This window comes from Balaenoptera borealis (assembly GCF_965194805.1).
Source record: "Balaenoptera borealis genome assembly, chromosome: 16".
NCBI classification, from domain to species: domain Eukaryota; kingdom Metazoa; phylum Chordata; class Mammalia; order Artiodactyla; family Balaenopteridae; genus Balaenoptera; species Balaenoptera borealis.
In genome coordinates this window covers 17,150,661-17,165,586 of record NC_138872.1, presented here as the reverse complement: position 1 = coordinate 17,165,586, position 14,926 = coordinate 17,150,661, and the positions used below count along the sequence as shown (strand labels likewise).

At 47.0% G+C, this 14,926-nt stretch overlaps 1 long non-coding RNA gene across 1 annotated transcript in view; it reads right to left on the bottom strand.

Moving 5' to 3' along the window:
* Positions 1 to 14,926, bottom strand: part of LOC309614089 — a 164,176-nt gene that overhangs the window by 10,513 nt on the left and 138,737 nt on the right. Inside the window, exons 4-5 of the long non-coding RNA XR_014236005.1 lie at positions 10,887 to 11,141; positions 216 to 9,252 (exon numbers count right to left, since the gene is read on the bottom strand). This is a non-coding gene — a long non-coding RNA (uncharacterized lncRNA). The remainder of the gene's footprint in view (positions 1 to 215; positions 9,253 to 10,886; positions 11,142 to 14,926) is intronic.

Here is a 14,926-nt window from a genome sequence, read left to right as displayed (position 1 = left end):
CACAACTACTGAGCCTGCGCGTCTGGAGCCCGTGCTCCGCAATAAGAGAGGCCACGATAGTGAGAGGCCCGCGCACCGCGATGAAGAGTGGCCCCCGCTTGCCACAAACTAGAGAAAGCCCTCGCACAGAAAGGAAGACCCAACACAGCCAAAATAAAAAATAAATAAACAAATGTGGGGTTAAAAAAAAAAAAAAAAGAATAAAGAGAGCCAACAACAGTAACAAAAATAGATGAGAAGGAATGTGGACAGTAGGTCACCCAATTCCTGCCCCCAACCCTTTCTTTCCTATCTTCCTGTACTGTAAATGCTAGAAGGGATGGGGGGGAGGTACTCAATTTTATAGCCCCTCTTGCAGCTCAAGGTGGACTTGTGACACAGTTCTGGCCAGTGAAATGTGATGGAAACCTACTGAGAATTTCTGGGAAGGCTTTTGCTTTCCTATATCTCCCTTCTTTCTGCCTGGAAATGCAGAGATGAAACTGGAAATGGAGCAGCCATCTTGCAACCATATGTGTAACAAGCTCAACAACAAAGCACCAACATACTGAGAACAGAAGAATGGAAATCCGGCCATGAGTCCTTGATGGCATCTTTGATCTGTCACAACAGCCCTGGACTCTCTATCTCTGGACTTCTTGTTACATGAGATTTAAAAAAAAAAAAGAATTCTTTAAGCACGTGACAGATTTTTCTGTTATTTGCAGCCAAGAGCATTCCCATGCATTACAGGAAGACTTCCAGGAAGATGACAAATTGCTTAGCCTCCCTGTACCTCAGTTTCCTCATCTATGAAATAAGAGTAATCATGGGAATTTGATGAAGTAACATCATAGGGTTGATGTGAGGACTAAAGTAGTTACTACTCATAAGGCATTTAGACCAGAGCTTACATATAGGAACCCAATACATGTTAGCTGTTAGTATTGCTGCTACTATTATTACTACTATTACTGATGTTACTGAAGAATGAGTCAATGTTCACAAAACTCCACTCTCTGAAGCCCATCAAACTGATCAAAAGGAACCCAAAGTAGAGACAGAGACTCCAGTGACAAACCTAGGTAACACCTATGAACCCATACTGCAGATGCTGGCTCATGAGATATGGACCAAACCAAAGGAGGACACTGGGAGGCAGTGGAATTTCACTGGGAAGAGCATGGACCCTGGAATCAACTTGACTGAATTCAGCTTCTAGATCTGCAACATATTAGATTGAAATGTTAGGTAAATCACAACCTCTATAAGCCTCTCTTTCCTCATCTGTAAAATGAGGACGATAATAATAGCCCCTAATTCAAAGAGTTGTTGTTAAGATCAAATGAAATATGTAAAGTGCTTAACCCAGAGCCTGGCTTACAGTAAGTGTGCCAAATTATCCACCTCTGTATGCATTAGCTGCTGATGTTGTTATCTTTGTTATTATCAGCTCCAGGATCTTGAGAAAGGCGTTTGATAAATACTTGTTGGAATCATGGCAGATGGACGGATGAATGGATGGATGGATCCATGGATGGATGGATCAATGGTTCAATAGATGGATGGATAAACAGATTCTCTTGGAGGTCAGGGAGTAGGTCTTTACAATCCCCTGTTGGTCTTGAGTGCGTTAACAACTTCAGTACACACACAGCCCCATTCATTACAGAACCTGCCTGGGCTCCCCCTTCTGCTTCCACAGAATGAAAAACATACCCCTAATTCACAGCCTCAGTGCACACAGCCCTCCGCAACACCGAAAATCACCTCTTAACAAAACTCTAAAAGGGAAATACATCTTGCCGCTGCTGTTGGAATTACAGGTTGTCAACAGCCCAGCATTAGTGCATATCCCTACACTTTATTTATTTTTAATAGCAAAGTTGCTGGGCCCTTCGATCACGGGGAGCCATGCCATCTTTGAATCTCCTTATTGCCGTCTGACAGGGAAGGGGGTCACCTACCTGGCTCTACCCCAAGCAAGCAGGCCAGCTTCAACCAGGCAGCGCTATAAATCATAATTAGCTGTTACCTTCAAACATGGGTGTGGAGGGTGAAGGGCAGAAGCCCACACCAACCTCGGGCACTAAGGTAAACCCCAGCTTGATTCACTGCAAGGTAATTACAGGGACTGGCAGAAAGCTGGGGCCGGCTTTACTTTCTACTCGAGAAATCTGCAGGAACCTGAAAACTCCACATACTCGAAAATAATCCCTGAATTCCCACTGTGAATTTGTAGGTCGATCACTCATTGCTCCCAAATAAAGAAGTCGGCAAAGTACTTTGCTTCTTTCAGATGGAGGCAAAAAATGAGATACTGCCTTTTCAATGATTCCAAAAGGGGAGGGGGCAGAACACCAGTGTTTATGAAGTGTCTGCTATGCACTGCACTGGACATTTTATGTATATTTATTCACTTCAATCACACGTCTGTGAGGCTGGCAATATAGTGTCCCCTTTTACAGATGGGGAGACTGAGGTTTAGGAGTTAGGTCATCTGCTCAGGGCACAAAGGTGAGAATGGGATCTGTACCCATATTTATATAACCCCAAAGCTCATGTGAGTTCCCAGAAGCCCCCACTGGTCATCTTAGTAGTTGGTGCATTTTGTGATTGATGCTCTTCCCTGCCTGCCACAGACCTGCCCAGCCGCCCACAATGATGTCCAGTCATGTGGACACTCTGGCCCAGCCAACCAGGTGCTCATGCTGAGCTGGCCTGCGTCTGCTGCCCACACACCCGACGGAGTCCCAAGGGTGAGAAAGCTGCTCTAGATCAGCTGTCTACATAGTGTCTACGACTGGGCCGTTGAACTCTGCTCCAGGGTTTCAGTCCTCTTCCCTGTTCGGACTGACAGTGTAGCTGTGGGTGGACACTTGGACCTAATTCCTACCACCCCAGATCTCCAGGGCTGCCCCAGCCCTCTCTGGGTCCCTGGCTCATGCCCACATCACCTTTCTTCTCTTTCCCCTTGAAACAGATATTTACCAAGTGGGTTGTATGAACCAGGCTCAGTGCCACATTCTAAGGGTCCAGCAGAAAACAAGATAGCCACAGCAACAGCCCTCATGAAGCTGTTAGTCTAGCAAAGGAGGTGGACACTAAACAATCAGAGATCAAACATGATTGATCTCCAGAATCATCCATTCCACACATCCACCGGGAACACTGCTGACAGAGCAACCAGCACCATGGGTTATCTCATGGATTATCATCCCATGGATTATCTCAGTTTACCCTCCACAAGGCTCTATGAGTTGAGTATTAATGTTTTCCCAGCTTACAGATGGAGAAACTGAGTCCCAGAGAAGCTAAGTCAGTCCAACAGCTCACAGTTGACAAGTGGATGACTCAGGGTCTGAACCCAGGCAGTGTGATTCCAGAGCCCACCCTTAAGGCTGCCCAACAATACGTCCTCATAGGACAGACTTGGGCAGCCAGTAGCCTCATTTACTTTGAAAATGAGTTTAAAAGATGATTCAGAGAGAGGCCAGCATACTCATACTGGCCAGACGTCACTTTTAAAACAGCTTGTTTTCACCACTTGACAGGTGTCCAGGTAGCCCCGAGCACAAATCAGGACTCATTTCTTTGCCAGGAGCGAGAGCTGTGGCTGAGGACAGAGAACAAGCCCTCCCAGCAGCCCTTGGCAGGCCCAATCCGTCTGGCTGGCTGGGTCCCTAGCGAGAGGCCACAGCTGACTCCCCTCTCCTCCCAGGCCATGGGGAGGGCCGGCTCGGAGAGGGCATGCAGACTGTGAGCCGTTGATTTCGGAACTCTCCCTCTCTCCCCGGATCCCAGGAACCCATCACTTACCCACGCACAAGCAGCCCATTCGAAGGATGGTTATTACCTTCTGCGCTCACAGCAGAGTCGCACATCTCGATCCAAGCACAGATGGAAGACAAGGGCGTGGGGTTAATTGATCAAGTGGCACCGGCTTCTCTGAGAGGGGTGGCTTGTTTCGCAGATGCACAGGCCCTTTGCTTGCCAGTCTCCTGTGATTAAACCAGGTCACTAATGCGCTTTTGAGCAACACACATGAACTTATTCATTCAGGTTCGTCTTGTCTCCTGCAAAGTGGTCACCTTGGGATACCCCACTCACCTTCCGCCATTCTGCAAACATGTGTTGAATATCAACCAGACACAAAGCATGTTGCTAGGCTGGGGGCTGGGGGGAGGGTTACAAGTCAATGCAATTTGTTTCATCTTAACCAACATTTTTTGAGCACCTACTGGGTACAAGGTCCCCATGGTAGACAACTGGAGTAAGAAGATGGGTCCTACGGTCCAACGTGGGATAGACAGACAAACAGACAAACAAAAGAATGTCCTTCAGGGCGGCAGGGTGTGAGGGGGGCAGGAGGTCAGGGGAGGGTAGAACACAGGGTGGGGGACAATACAAGACATATGGTGCAAAATACTGGAAGAAATGGTAGTGTGTGTTAAGCTCAGAAAGGCAAGAAATGTCACAATCGTGTTATTTTCTCTAAATCTATCCCAGGTCTCAGCTTACCGAGCTGGCAGGAATTTACACTCCGGTGCCTTTCTTGTCCCCCAGGATCCTGTGAAGGTCTCAACGGTCTTACAAAGAGCCCTCTTTGTGGATGTCCAGTGGTTGTAGGTCCACATTGGTAGCCTCTGTTAGGGTTGTTGCCTGAGCCCTTGGTGTTCCTTGGTGGCAGATGGCAATGCTGCTTCCGTGCCAAGCTGGGCTCAGGAAACTCTGCCCAGACTGGGAGCCCCAGTGTCAGGGACCCAGCCTCCTCAGAAGCCCTCATAGTCATCCCCTCTGGATCCTGCTACCTCCAGGAATTCCCTTCTCCCAACAGAACCTCAAACAACAAGTGCTTCCTAGTCTTTAGGAATACTCTGTCTCTCTCTCCCCCTCCCCCATCCCGTTCACCTAGTTCCACTTTATCCCTCCAAAGGCCTCTCTCTCTCCCTCCTTACTTTGCATTACTCTCCCCGCACCCAGGAAGCCCAGGTCTTCAGGAAAACCAAGAAAGAGACCCCTGTTCAGGCAGCTTCTCCTTTTCATCCTACCATACAAGCCCCCCCTTAGCAAGGGAAGACAAAAAGCCCCTCCACCTTAGCATAGGGGACTCAAGAGCACACAATTAATGTATTAAGTTATCCCACCTGTCAAAGGAAGACTCAGACACAAAAGTACTCAGAAAAGAAAATTTTACTTGCAGAGTGCGACGGAGTCAGGCTTCAGAAGGACTGGCTTACCAAACACAAAACACAGCAATTATTTCAAGGAAAACAACTGCCAAGTCACCAGACTCACCGGGTTTACATTTATCTTCTCATGGAGTGAAAACAGCAACTTTCACACATGATTTTCATAATCGCAAAGGTATCTTCAGAGATAATCATAGCAAAAATCAAAGATAAAATTGTCTTTCTTAGGGAGTCCAGGATTAAGGGAAGTATCCAAGGATTTATTATTTGGGGGACCCTGGTGTTTGGGGGTTGTCTCAGGGTTATGAACCTGTGGCTGTGTTGGTTCAGTGTCTCTTTTTCCGAGGATGTGGTACGTGAAGTGACTGATCATGTGGGAAGCAGGGCAAAGTGGTCACTGGGGCTTCTACACACCGTATGATCAATTGAGAAAACGCAGCAGGAATCCAAACTAGTTGATCAGGGGAGATCATGAAAGAATCAGTAAGAGACCTTAAAGCGTGGACAACCTGGCACGTGGATGGGGGGGGCACAGACACAGGACGTGTTCACCCAGCCGGGCGGCTCACCTTGGAGTGTGGATGGCAGGGGAGGCTGCACGAGCTGACTGAAGGTCAGGCGAGGACCGTGGGTGGGTTCCCCTAGTATCTCGACTGTCCAGATTGTGCCAAGAACAGCAACTCTGTGCCGGTGGCGTCGAATCCTTGAAACACTCGCTGGACATCGAAGCCATTTAATCCAGCCTCTTCCAACTCAGATGGGAAAACTGAGGCCAGAGAGCTTGGGTGTGTCCCCACAATATCTTCAGTGATAGCATGTTTGGCCTTTGGGTCAGGGGACTGGGGGCAGGGGGTGGATTTTTGGAAAGACTAAAAAAGACATTCAGAATCAGGGATGGTCCATCAGGCAAGGACCGACACGGGCAATGCCACTTCCTATTAACATTTCTGTAGAAGTAATTTTAAAGGATAAAGACAAGAATAAGAGCAAATTTCTTATGCTGTTATCTGCCACTGAAGGCCATTCCCAGGAGAATCCAAACACTCTGAACAGACCGGTTGGAATATGGACACAGCCTCTCAATGGGGTCAATACTCCTTATGAAAGTTACACTCTGGAGGTCTTTCTTTGTTCTTATGTATTATTGCTCATTTTAATTAAACATAACAATCCACATTCACTGTCAAATATCTAAACAATAAAGAAGGAAACAATAAAAAGTGAGGACTCCCTTTAATAGCTATCCCCAATCTCACTCTCTTCCCCAAAGACAAATAATCTTAGCAATAATTTAGCTCTACCTTTCCAGATTTTTGCTCTATTCACCAATTTGTATGCATATAAACTCATTTAGAGAAGGGTTTTCCTACTCAAAGGGCACTACACAATGTACCCTTCAGCTTTGTCTTTTCTCCACTGAGCGTGGCATCATGAGCATCTTTTCATGTCAGAGAGCTTGACCTCCTTTCAAACAGCTGCAAATTATATTGTGTGGGTGCTCCATAATTGATGTAAATGTTCCTTAGTAATGCACATTTAGAATACCTTCAAGTTTCTTACCAACATAGATAACGCCACAATGGACATGTATATCTTTGTACACACACACATATATATATATTCTATAGAACAGACTCCTGGAAGTGAAATGCTGATGCAGTGAATATGTATATTTTATACTCTTGGCATTAGCACAATATGGGAGAGAGATTCACCTTGTACCTCCCTCACTAAACAAGATATTAATGACCTTTTTAAAATGTTTGTCCATTTGATTACAGAAGACAGTATCACATTTTAGTTTGCACTTTCTTAATTACGAGTAAGGTTGAATAGCTTTTTAAAATTTTTAATAAATTTATTTATTTTTGGCTGCATTGGGTCTTTGTTGCTGCACACAGGTTTTCTTTAGTTGCGGCGACCGGGGGCTACTCTTCCTTGCGTGCGCAGACTTCTCATTGCGGTGGCTTCTCTTGTTGTGGAGCACGGACTCTGGGCGCGCAGGCTTCAGTAGTTGTGGCGTGCAGGCTTCATTAGTTGTGGTACGCAGGCTCAGTAGTTGTGGTGCACGGGCTTAGTTGCTCCGCGGCATGTGGGATCTTCCCGGACCAGGGTTCGAACCCGTGTCCCCTGCATGGGCAGGGGGATTCTTAACCACTGTGCCACCAGGGAAGCCCTGAATAACTTTTTTATGTGGACCTGTGGTTGTATCCGTTCATGTCCTCTGAGAAGCAGATGCCAACGTGGGATTAGACAAGCAAGAACCTTTTGGGGGAAGTACCTCTGGAGGACAAAAGGCAGTCGGAGGAGGAGGCAGGAAAGGCTTCGGACCAAGTGCAGGTCTGACACTTGTGATAGAAGAGGGGAAGGAAGGAATGGATAGGAAGATCCTTGAACACAGCACAATTCTGAGAAAGCCTCCATCAGGCCACTGGAGACTTTCCAAGAGACTGGTTCAAAAGCCCTACAGCGCTTGGTCACTGGCTGGGAACAGGGGAAGCATGGTCCGGAGTGACCATGGATCAAAAGATGCTCTAGCTTGAGGCTGTCTATCACTTCTTCTTCCCACAGGAGATTCTTTTGAAAGGAGATCTGAGCAGCTTCTCCATGGCCATTGCTGTCGTCAGTCTTCCCTCTTCTAGAAGGTACCTGGCCACACCCTTTGCCTACTTTTCCACTGTGTATTTGTTTTTTATTATTGATCTGCAGAAACTCTTCTTATATCTAGTGTAGCAGTTCTTTGTTGTATATGCTGCAAGTGTATTCTCCCAGTCTTTGCTTTCTTTTAACTTTGGCTCTGTGTTTCACTGTATAGATTTTTTTTCTAAGTTTTAAAATTTTTTCTACAGTAAAAATATGTTCATTTTTTTCCTTTAATGCTTCTGGGTCTTACTCAAAAATGTTGCCTTCCTTATTAGACAAATGCAAATCAAAACTACGATGAGGTACCACCTCACACTGGTCAGAAAGGCCATCATTAAAAAGTTCACAAATAACAAATGCTGGAGAGGATGTGGAAAAAAGGGAACCCTCATACACTGTTGGTGGGAATGTAAGTTGGTACAGCCACTATGGAAAATAGTGTGGAGGTTCCTCAGAAAACTAAAAATAGAATTATCATATGATCCAGCAATCCCACTCCTGGGCATATATCCAGACAAAACTATAATTCAAAAAGATACATGCACCCCTATGTTCACAGTAGCACTATTCACAATAGCCAAGACATGGAAACAACCTAAATGTCCATTAACAGATGAATGGATAAAGAAGATGTGGTACATATATACAATGGAATACTATTCGGCCATAAAAAATAACAAAATAATGCCATTTGCAGCAACGTGGATGCAAATAGAAATTATCATACTATGTGAAGTAAGTCAGAAAGAGAAAGACAAATACCATATGATATCACTTATATGTGGAATCTAAAATATGGCACAAATGAACCAATCTACAAGACAGAAACAGACTCACAGACATAGAGATCAGACCTGTGGTTGCCAAACAGTGGGGAGAGAGATGGACTGGGAATTTGGGGTAGGTAGATGCAAACTATTACATTTAGAATGGATAAACAACAAGGTCCTACTGTGTAGCACAGGGAACTATATCCAATATCCTGGGATAAACCATAATGGAAAAGAATGCATATATGTGTATAACTGAGTCACTTTGTGTACAGCAGAAATTAACACATTGTAAATCAACTATACTTTAATTTAAAAAAAATTTTTTTAAGTGTTGTCTTCTTTTAATAGAAAAAAGTGGGAGGAAGGTCCCATTTCTTTATCTCATACCTTCCCTGGATGCACAGTACATTATGGACATAAATTTAGTATAAACAATTATTATGCACCAGCCAGGGCTCGACTGAGTTTGTTTCTCATCATTTCCAGCTTTTTGCCATCTAATTACAAAGTATGTTTCCTTTTGAAATTAGTGGCTGTGCTCTATTTGTTCAGGATCCCCCCACGCACAATGTCATCAATGAATTTTGTGCAGCAGGAAGAAAATCTTTGCAATAAAAGACATGTGCAAGCTTCAGCTGGTGGGTGAGCCCCCAGCTAACAGAAAGCTGTGGACGGAAGGAAGAGAAGCCCATGAGGGGCCCATGATCAGAGGACCCTGCTTCTACCCCCCAGAGAGCTGGAGAGACCCTCTTAAGGACTGTGATCCACCCCACACATGCCCGGATCATCTCTGCCGCCTCCTTTTGGCTTTCTCCATAGTAGCTCTCATAAGCTCTCATTGTCTCATTTATCGCTTGGAAACAGGAGTTTCTTGGCCCATTTAGGGCTCCCTATTAGGCAAGTGGCTGTGGATATCTGCTGACCCCTAGTCCATTTGGAGAGGGATTTGGGGAGCAGGGTCCATCCACCTTGCAGGGGATAACCAGCCACAGCCAAGCAAGACCTTCTACTGCCCCACGTTCACCATATTCTATCTTATCCTCCTATGTCACTGCCGTCAGTTCCTTCCAGGGACCTCGCAGGGGACAGCTCAGCATGTCCCTGGACGCCCTCTGCCATAGCCACCCACCCTCGGCTGCTCTTCAACACCCCAAGACCGCAGCAATTAGCCCCAGACAATTATCAGTGATCTGGGCCTGTCTTGAGCTCACATTTTTATGTCAAGATGAATTTGGATTCTGAAGTTGATCTCCTTATTGTGAGGGTTTTATGAGGGAAAGATTAAATCGTCCTCTGATGTGTGCTTCATTAGGCCCCAAATCCTTAAAGAGTCATTAAAGCACCTTCTCACTGAAATGCTCTCCATCTCAGCTTGATGGATATTGGCAGGAATAATCTCTCCATTATTTGGGAGCTAAACTGGCTGGGAAGCTCTACTGGATGTGATTTTGCCACAGTCCTTTGAGCCTGCCCCTTCTGCAGCTGGTGACCCCCAAAATCCATGAGTGTTAACAACCCCAGAGGCTGATCCTGTCCTGTTTTTCCCAGGAAGAGACATTTCCTACCCCTCCCCTAAGGGGATGGATGAGCCCTGCGTCCACTACACTCTACCAGGAGCCCACAGCTGCAGATCCCGTCTGTGAGCTGGGTAGGGGTGTCAGTCCATGGTCAGGGCACAGCTACGGCAGGATCAGGGCTCAGCCTAGAAGCAGGGTCAGGGCACAGCCTGGGGCCAGTATCACGGTTCAGTCTGTAGCGAAGGTCAGGGCCCAGTCTGGGATGAGGATCAAGACTCAGTCTATTATCAGAATCAAGGCAAAGTCTGGCAGCAGCGTCAGAGTTGTGTCTGGGGATAGAATCAAGATCTGGTCTATAACCAGAATCAGGGCTCAGTCTGTGGCCAGGGTCAGGGCCTAGTCTGCGACCTGGTTACCAGCCCAGACTATGGCCAAGGGTTAACTGATGGACCCTGTCCTGGCATCAACCCCACCTCAGCTCAGGGGACTAGGATTTGCCACCTTGCTTGAGCACTCCTGGTCTCAAATATCAGCCAGACTTGTTCCCAGCCAAGTTGTGCCAGCAGCCACTGAGAGACTCAAGTTACTTCAGGTGAGAGGAAGCGGGCAGGAGTGTCTGCAGGTGAGGGTCTGGATTAGCAATGGGGTGAGGAAAAGCTGGGGCAGAACCGTGAGAGGTCTGGACTGGCGGCAGGAGAAGCCAGTGTCACCGGGGCCTCAGCCTCAGAAATCCAAGGCAAAGGGATCCCGCATGATTCCAACCCTTTCCCAGCAAAACTTACCACTTGCTCAGCTTTCTGATTTCAGCAGCAAAAGAGGCAGAGTCTTTGGAGGAGGATCTAGGGCGATGCCAAGTTTCCCTCCCATCATGGCTGAGGCAGGGAGAGAAGTGAGGTCATTCTGCTTAGTATGAAGCAGGCCAGATATATGCTGGGTGACCTTCAACAAAGCACTCTTCCTCTCTGGGCTTCAGGAGACTCATCTACAAAAGGAGGAGCTGGAATGGCTCATCTGCCAGGCTTCTTCAGATCAGCCAACTGGGAAAAGGATGAGAACAGAGCACCAGTTAAAGGAAGAGCATTGACGATGTCCCAGGCAAGAGAGAGAGCTTCATAGGTCTGAGCCCCTGGACTAAGCCTGGTGTGACACAGAGTGAGAGAGGACAGATGGCGGAGGAGGGCAGAAAGACAGGTAGCAACTAAGTCCTCAGGGCCCAGGTGCAAAGGAAAGGAGTCTGGTTTTTATCCTGCAGGCAATGAAGAACCTTAAAGGGTTTTTAACAGGAGAGTGAACACCGTTGGGTTTGAATTTGAGGATGATCTGTCTGCTTTCTATATGCAGGACAGATCAGAGGGTATAAAGGTGGAGACAGAGAAAAGACTATGCAGTTGTCTAGATGAGAGATGCTGGATTAGGGAAGGGGGCAGAGGAAGTGGTGGGAGAGGGACAAATCTGAGAGCAATGTAGTGGGCAGAATCTACAGGACTTGATGACCAGCAAATATGGGGGAGAGGATGGGGTCAAGGGGAACTGGTGAAGTCTAAGGCTCTGGCTTGTACAATAGCTGGAAGGTAGTGAAACTCACTGAGATGGGAAGAGCAGAAAAGCAGGATTGGAGGGGAAGATAACGGTGAATTCTAATCTGGACCTGTGGAGTCTAAGATGCCCATGGGACTTCCAAGTGGAGGTGTCCAAGAATGAACTGAGAACATGGGCCAGGAGTTCAGGTGAGCAAACTGGGCTGAGGATGTAAATTTGGGAGACGTGAGACATTACCGAGGGATAATGTACAGGGAGAGAAGTAAAGGAGACCCAGGATGGAGTCTTGGGACACCCCAACAATTTAAGGAACCAACAGAGGAAGAAAAGTTAGTGAAGAAGCCTGAGAAGGAGTAAGCAGACAGGTGGGGAAAAAACAAACTTGAAGAGGTGGTGATGTATTGAGAATTGGAGAGAGAATGATATTGAATGTGACCAAGAGACAGGGTATGAGAGCTCAAAGGATTCAGTGACAATGGAAGTCATTGGTGACTTCAGAAGGAGCAGTCTCTGGGACCCTCCTGGGGGCAGGAGCCAGACTGAAATGAGTCGAAGAATGAATTGTGGAAGTGGAGACAACTCTTTAGAACCATTTTCTCTGAGGAGGGTAAGGTAGGATCAGAGATGGAGGAAGGCGTAAGGTTGGGGCAGAGAGGTGTGTTCTAAGTAGAAAGAGACTTGGACATGTGTAAATGCTGGTGGGAAGGATCCCTGAGGGGAGGAATTAAAGACACAGGAAAGAGGAGAATTGGGGGAAAGAATGGGTCCCTGGGTATAGGCTATTTACCATCATACAAGGCACATCCCATACACTTTTAATATTTAATCCTCTCAACCTGCCTGTGGTTTCACATAACCACACTTACTTCCTTCACAAGCACGTACCAGAGTCAGTAAATTATTTTAATTATTCTTTGGCTTGTTTATTGACTCTCTTTCCCATGGCTCTCTCCAGGGAGTTCCCAGTCTCCATCATGTCTATCTTATCTTGCTTGATTTTTTATCATGGCACTTAACACTACCTGATATCATATTATTTGTTTGTTACTTGCTTTCTGCCTGTCTCCACCCACCAAAAATGGAAACCCCAGGGGATATGGGACTAAGTCTGACTTGTTCTCCACTCCACCCCAGCGCCCAGCATTAGCCCCAGCTCACAGCAGGCACACAATAAATAGGTGTGGAATGAACGAATGGAATGAATGAACGATCTAAGAAAGGGTTCTGAGAACTACGAAGTAGTATTCAAAGTGAAGGACAGGGAGAAGAGCCTAACATTCATCAAACTTGTACCATATACCGCATAGACAGCTTCACCTAAACTTCATGGCAACTTTGGGAGGCAGGAAGTATTGGCCCCTTTTCAGAAATGAAGAAAATGAGCTCCGGAGAGATCTGAAATAGTGTCAGAAATAACACCGCTAATATGTGGTGGCATCAGAATTGAAGGCCAGGATGTTTTTACTTTGTTATTTGTTGTTGTTGTTGTTGATTGGTTTGTTTTTCTCAAAAATCTGGGTTTATTTCTTGCCTCCTGTGGCCTCTGGGGATGATCACAGATTCTTCTCTGCACCCGTCCTCAGGACTGCAGGTCCGGAAGGAGCGGCTGACAGAGTCTGGTGTGTGTTCCAGAACCATCCCCCGGCTGCAGGCATGCAGAAGGACCAGTGCCTTCCCCAGGCTGGTGGTGGCCGGGGCTGAGTTGAGGGCAATCAGGAGAGAGATCTGAGACAGAGCATGGACAGGGCCTGAAGGGTATTGAGATGTGGAGCAGAGAAAGAGCGGGGTGTCCAGGCTGGACTCCCAGGTTTCAGTCTCAAGGAGCGGTGTCCACTGATGCCGATGGCTGATACCCAGAGAAGAGAAGGAAGGGAAGTGTGGGAAGGGAGGTGGCGTCCGTCTTGGATGGGCCGAGTGGGCGGGGCCTGTGGACATCCAGGTGGTGGTGTCCAGTGTGAAGCTCAGGGGAGTGGCCAATGCTGGGAGTGGTCAGTGGAGCCCTCGTGGTGGATGCTCTTGCTGAGGGCGGCAAGGTGAGAGGGAGGGGCTGGGGCAGCCCCAGCATGCCCAGGTGTGGGCAGAGAGGGTCTGTGAGCAACGCTCAGAGGAGCAAGGAGTCAGGAAGATCGGAGAACATCCCTTCTGAACTGTGCGGCTATAAAGACAAAAGACAAGACAAATGAGCTTTTCTGTGTGTTCGCTCAACAGAATATTTTACAGCCTCCCTGGATAAACAAGCTGTCATCTACCACCCAACCCTCTATCAACTGAAGCAGCTTGGGGAAAAGATAAGACTGTGGGTTTGGATACTCGCAGCTGCTGGTGCCTAATTACTACACAAGCAAAACAAACCCAGAGAGTTGTAGGCAAAGAGGGACTTGTTGGCTGTCTGGAGAGGAGAGTCATTTCCCCGCTCCCTGGGGAGGGATGGAAGACAAGCATTGACATATGTTGAGCTCCTACTGTGTGCCAGACAGTTGGCACTTAATACAGTGTAAGGGTATCATCCCCTTTTTGCAAATGAGGAAACAGAGGCTCAGGGAGGCCAAGTTAAAGGATGCACACCAGGGTCTTCCCACTGCACTTCACTGCCTCCCTGGACAAGGTCCAGGTTTGTTTCCTCTCTGTTTCCCCAATCTTGCAGAGTGAAGTCCAAATGCTGTGGTCGTGATTTTGCAGCTCTGCTGAGTGTTTTTTTCATGAGACATCCGTTTGTAAGAAAGAAACCTGTTGGGCTCAGCAGCAGGGCAACAACTACAAAGGAAACTGCTATTGAGAGCATGGACTTGAGCTCTCAGAATTGTGGTGTATTCAGAACAGATTGACAGAGACGATAATTCCAAGGGAATCCACGGGCACGTTTCCTCCTGCCCTGTTCCACGTGTGTCTGTCCAAGGTGGAATCGGGAAGAGGGAAAGGAGGTGAGGGAGGTTGTAGAGGAACCGGACTGCCCCTGAAGGAGATGTCAGCAGTCTTCTGGCTCAGGGGACACAGCAGCTGGTTCCTCCTACTCCCTCCTCATCCTGACCTTGGAGATGGGGAAATGGGGCCCAGAGAAGATAAGTGACCAGATGTGACCAGATTAGATCCCAAGTCCCTTGCCTCCTAGCCCACAGTGCCCTTCCCAAGATGACATGCAAGTTCATAAGAGGCCAAGAAATCCATCTATAAGGAAAATTTATATATGTATTACTTGTATGATTTAAATTAACTTATATTTTCCTTTAAAAAAGAATTCTGATATATATCTTCCAATACAAATGGGCAAAGACCACATCTCTAT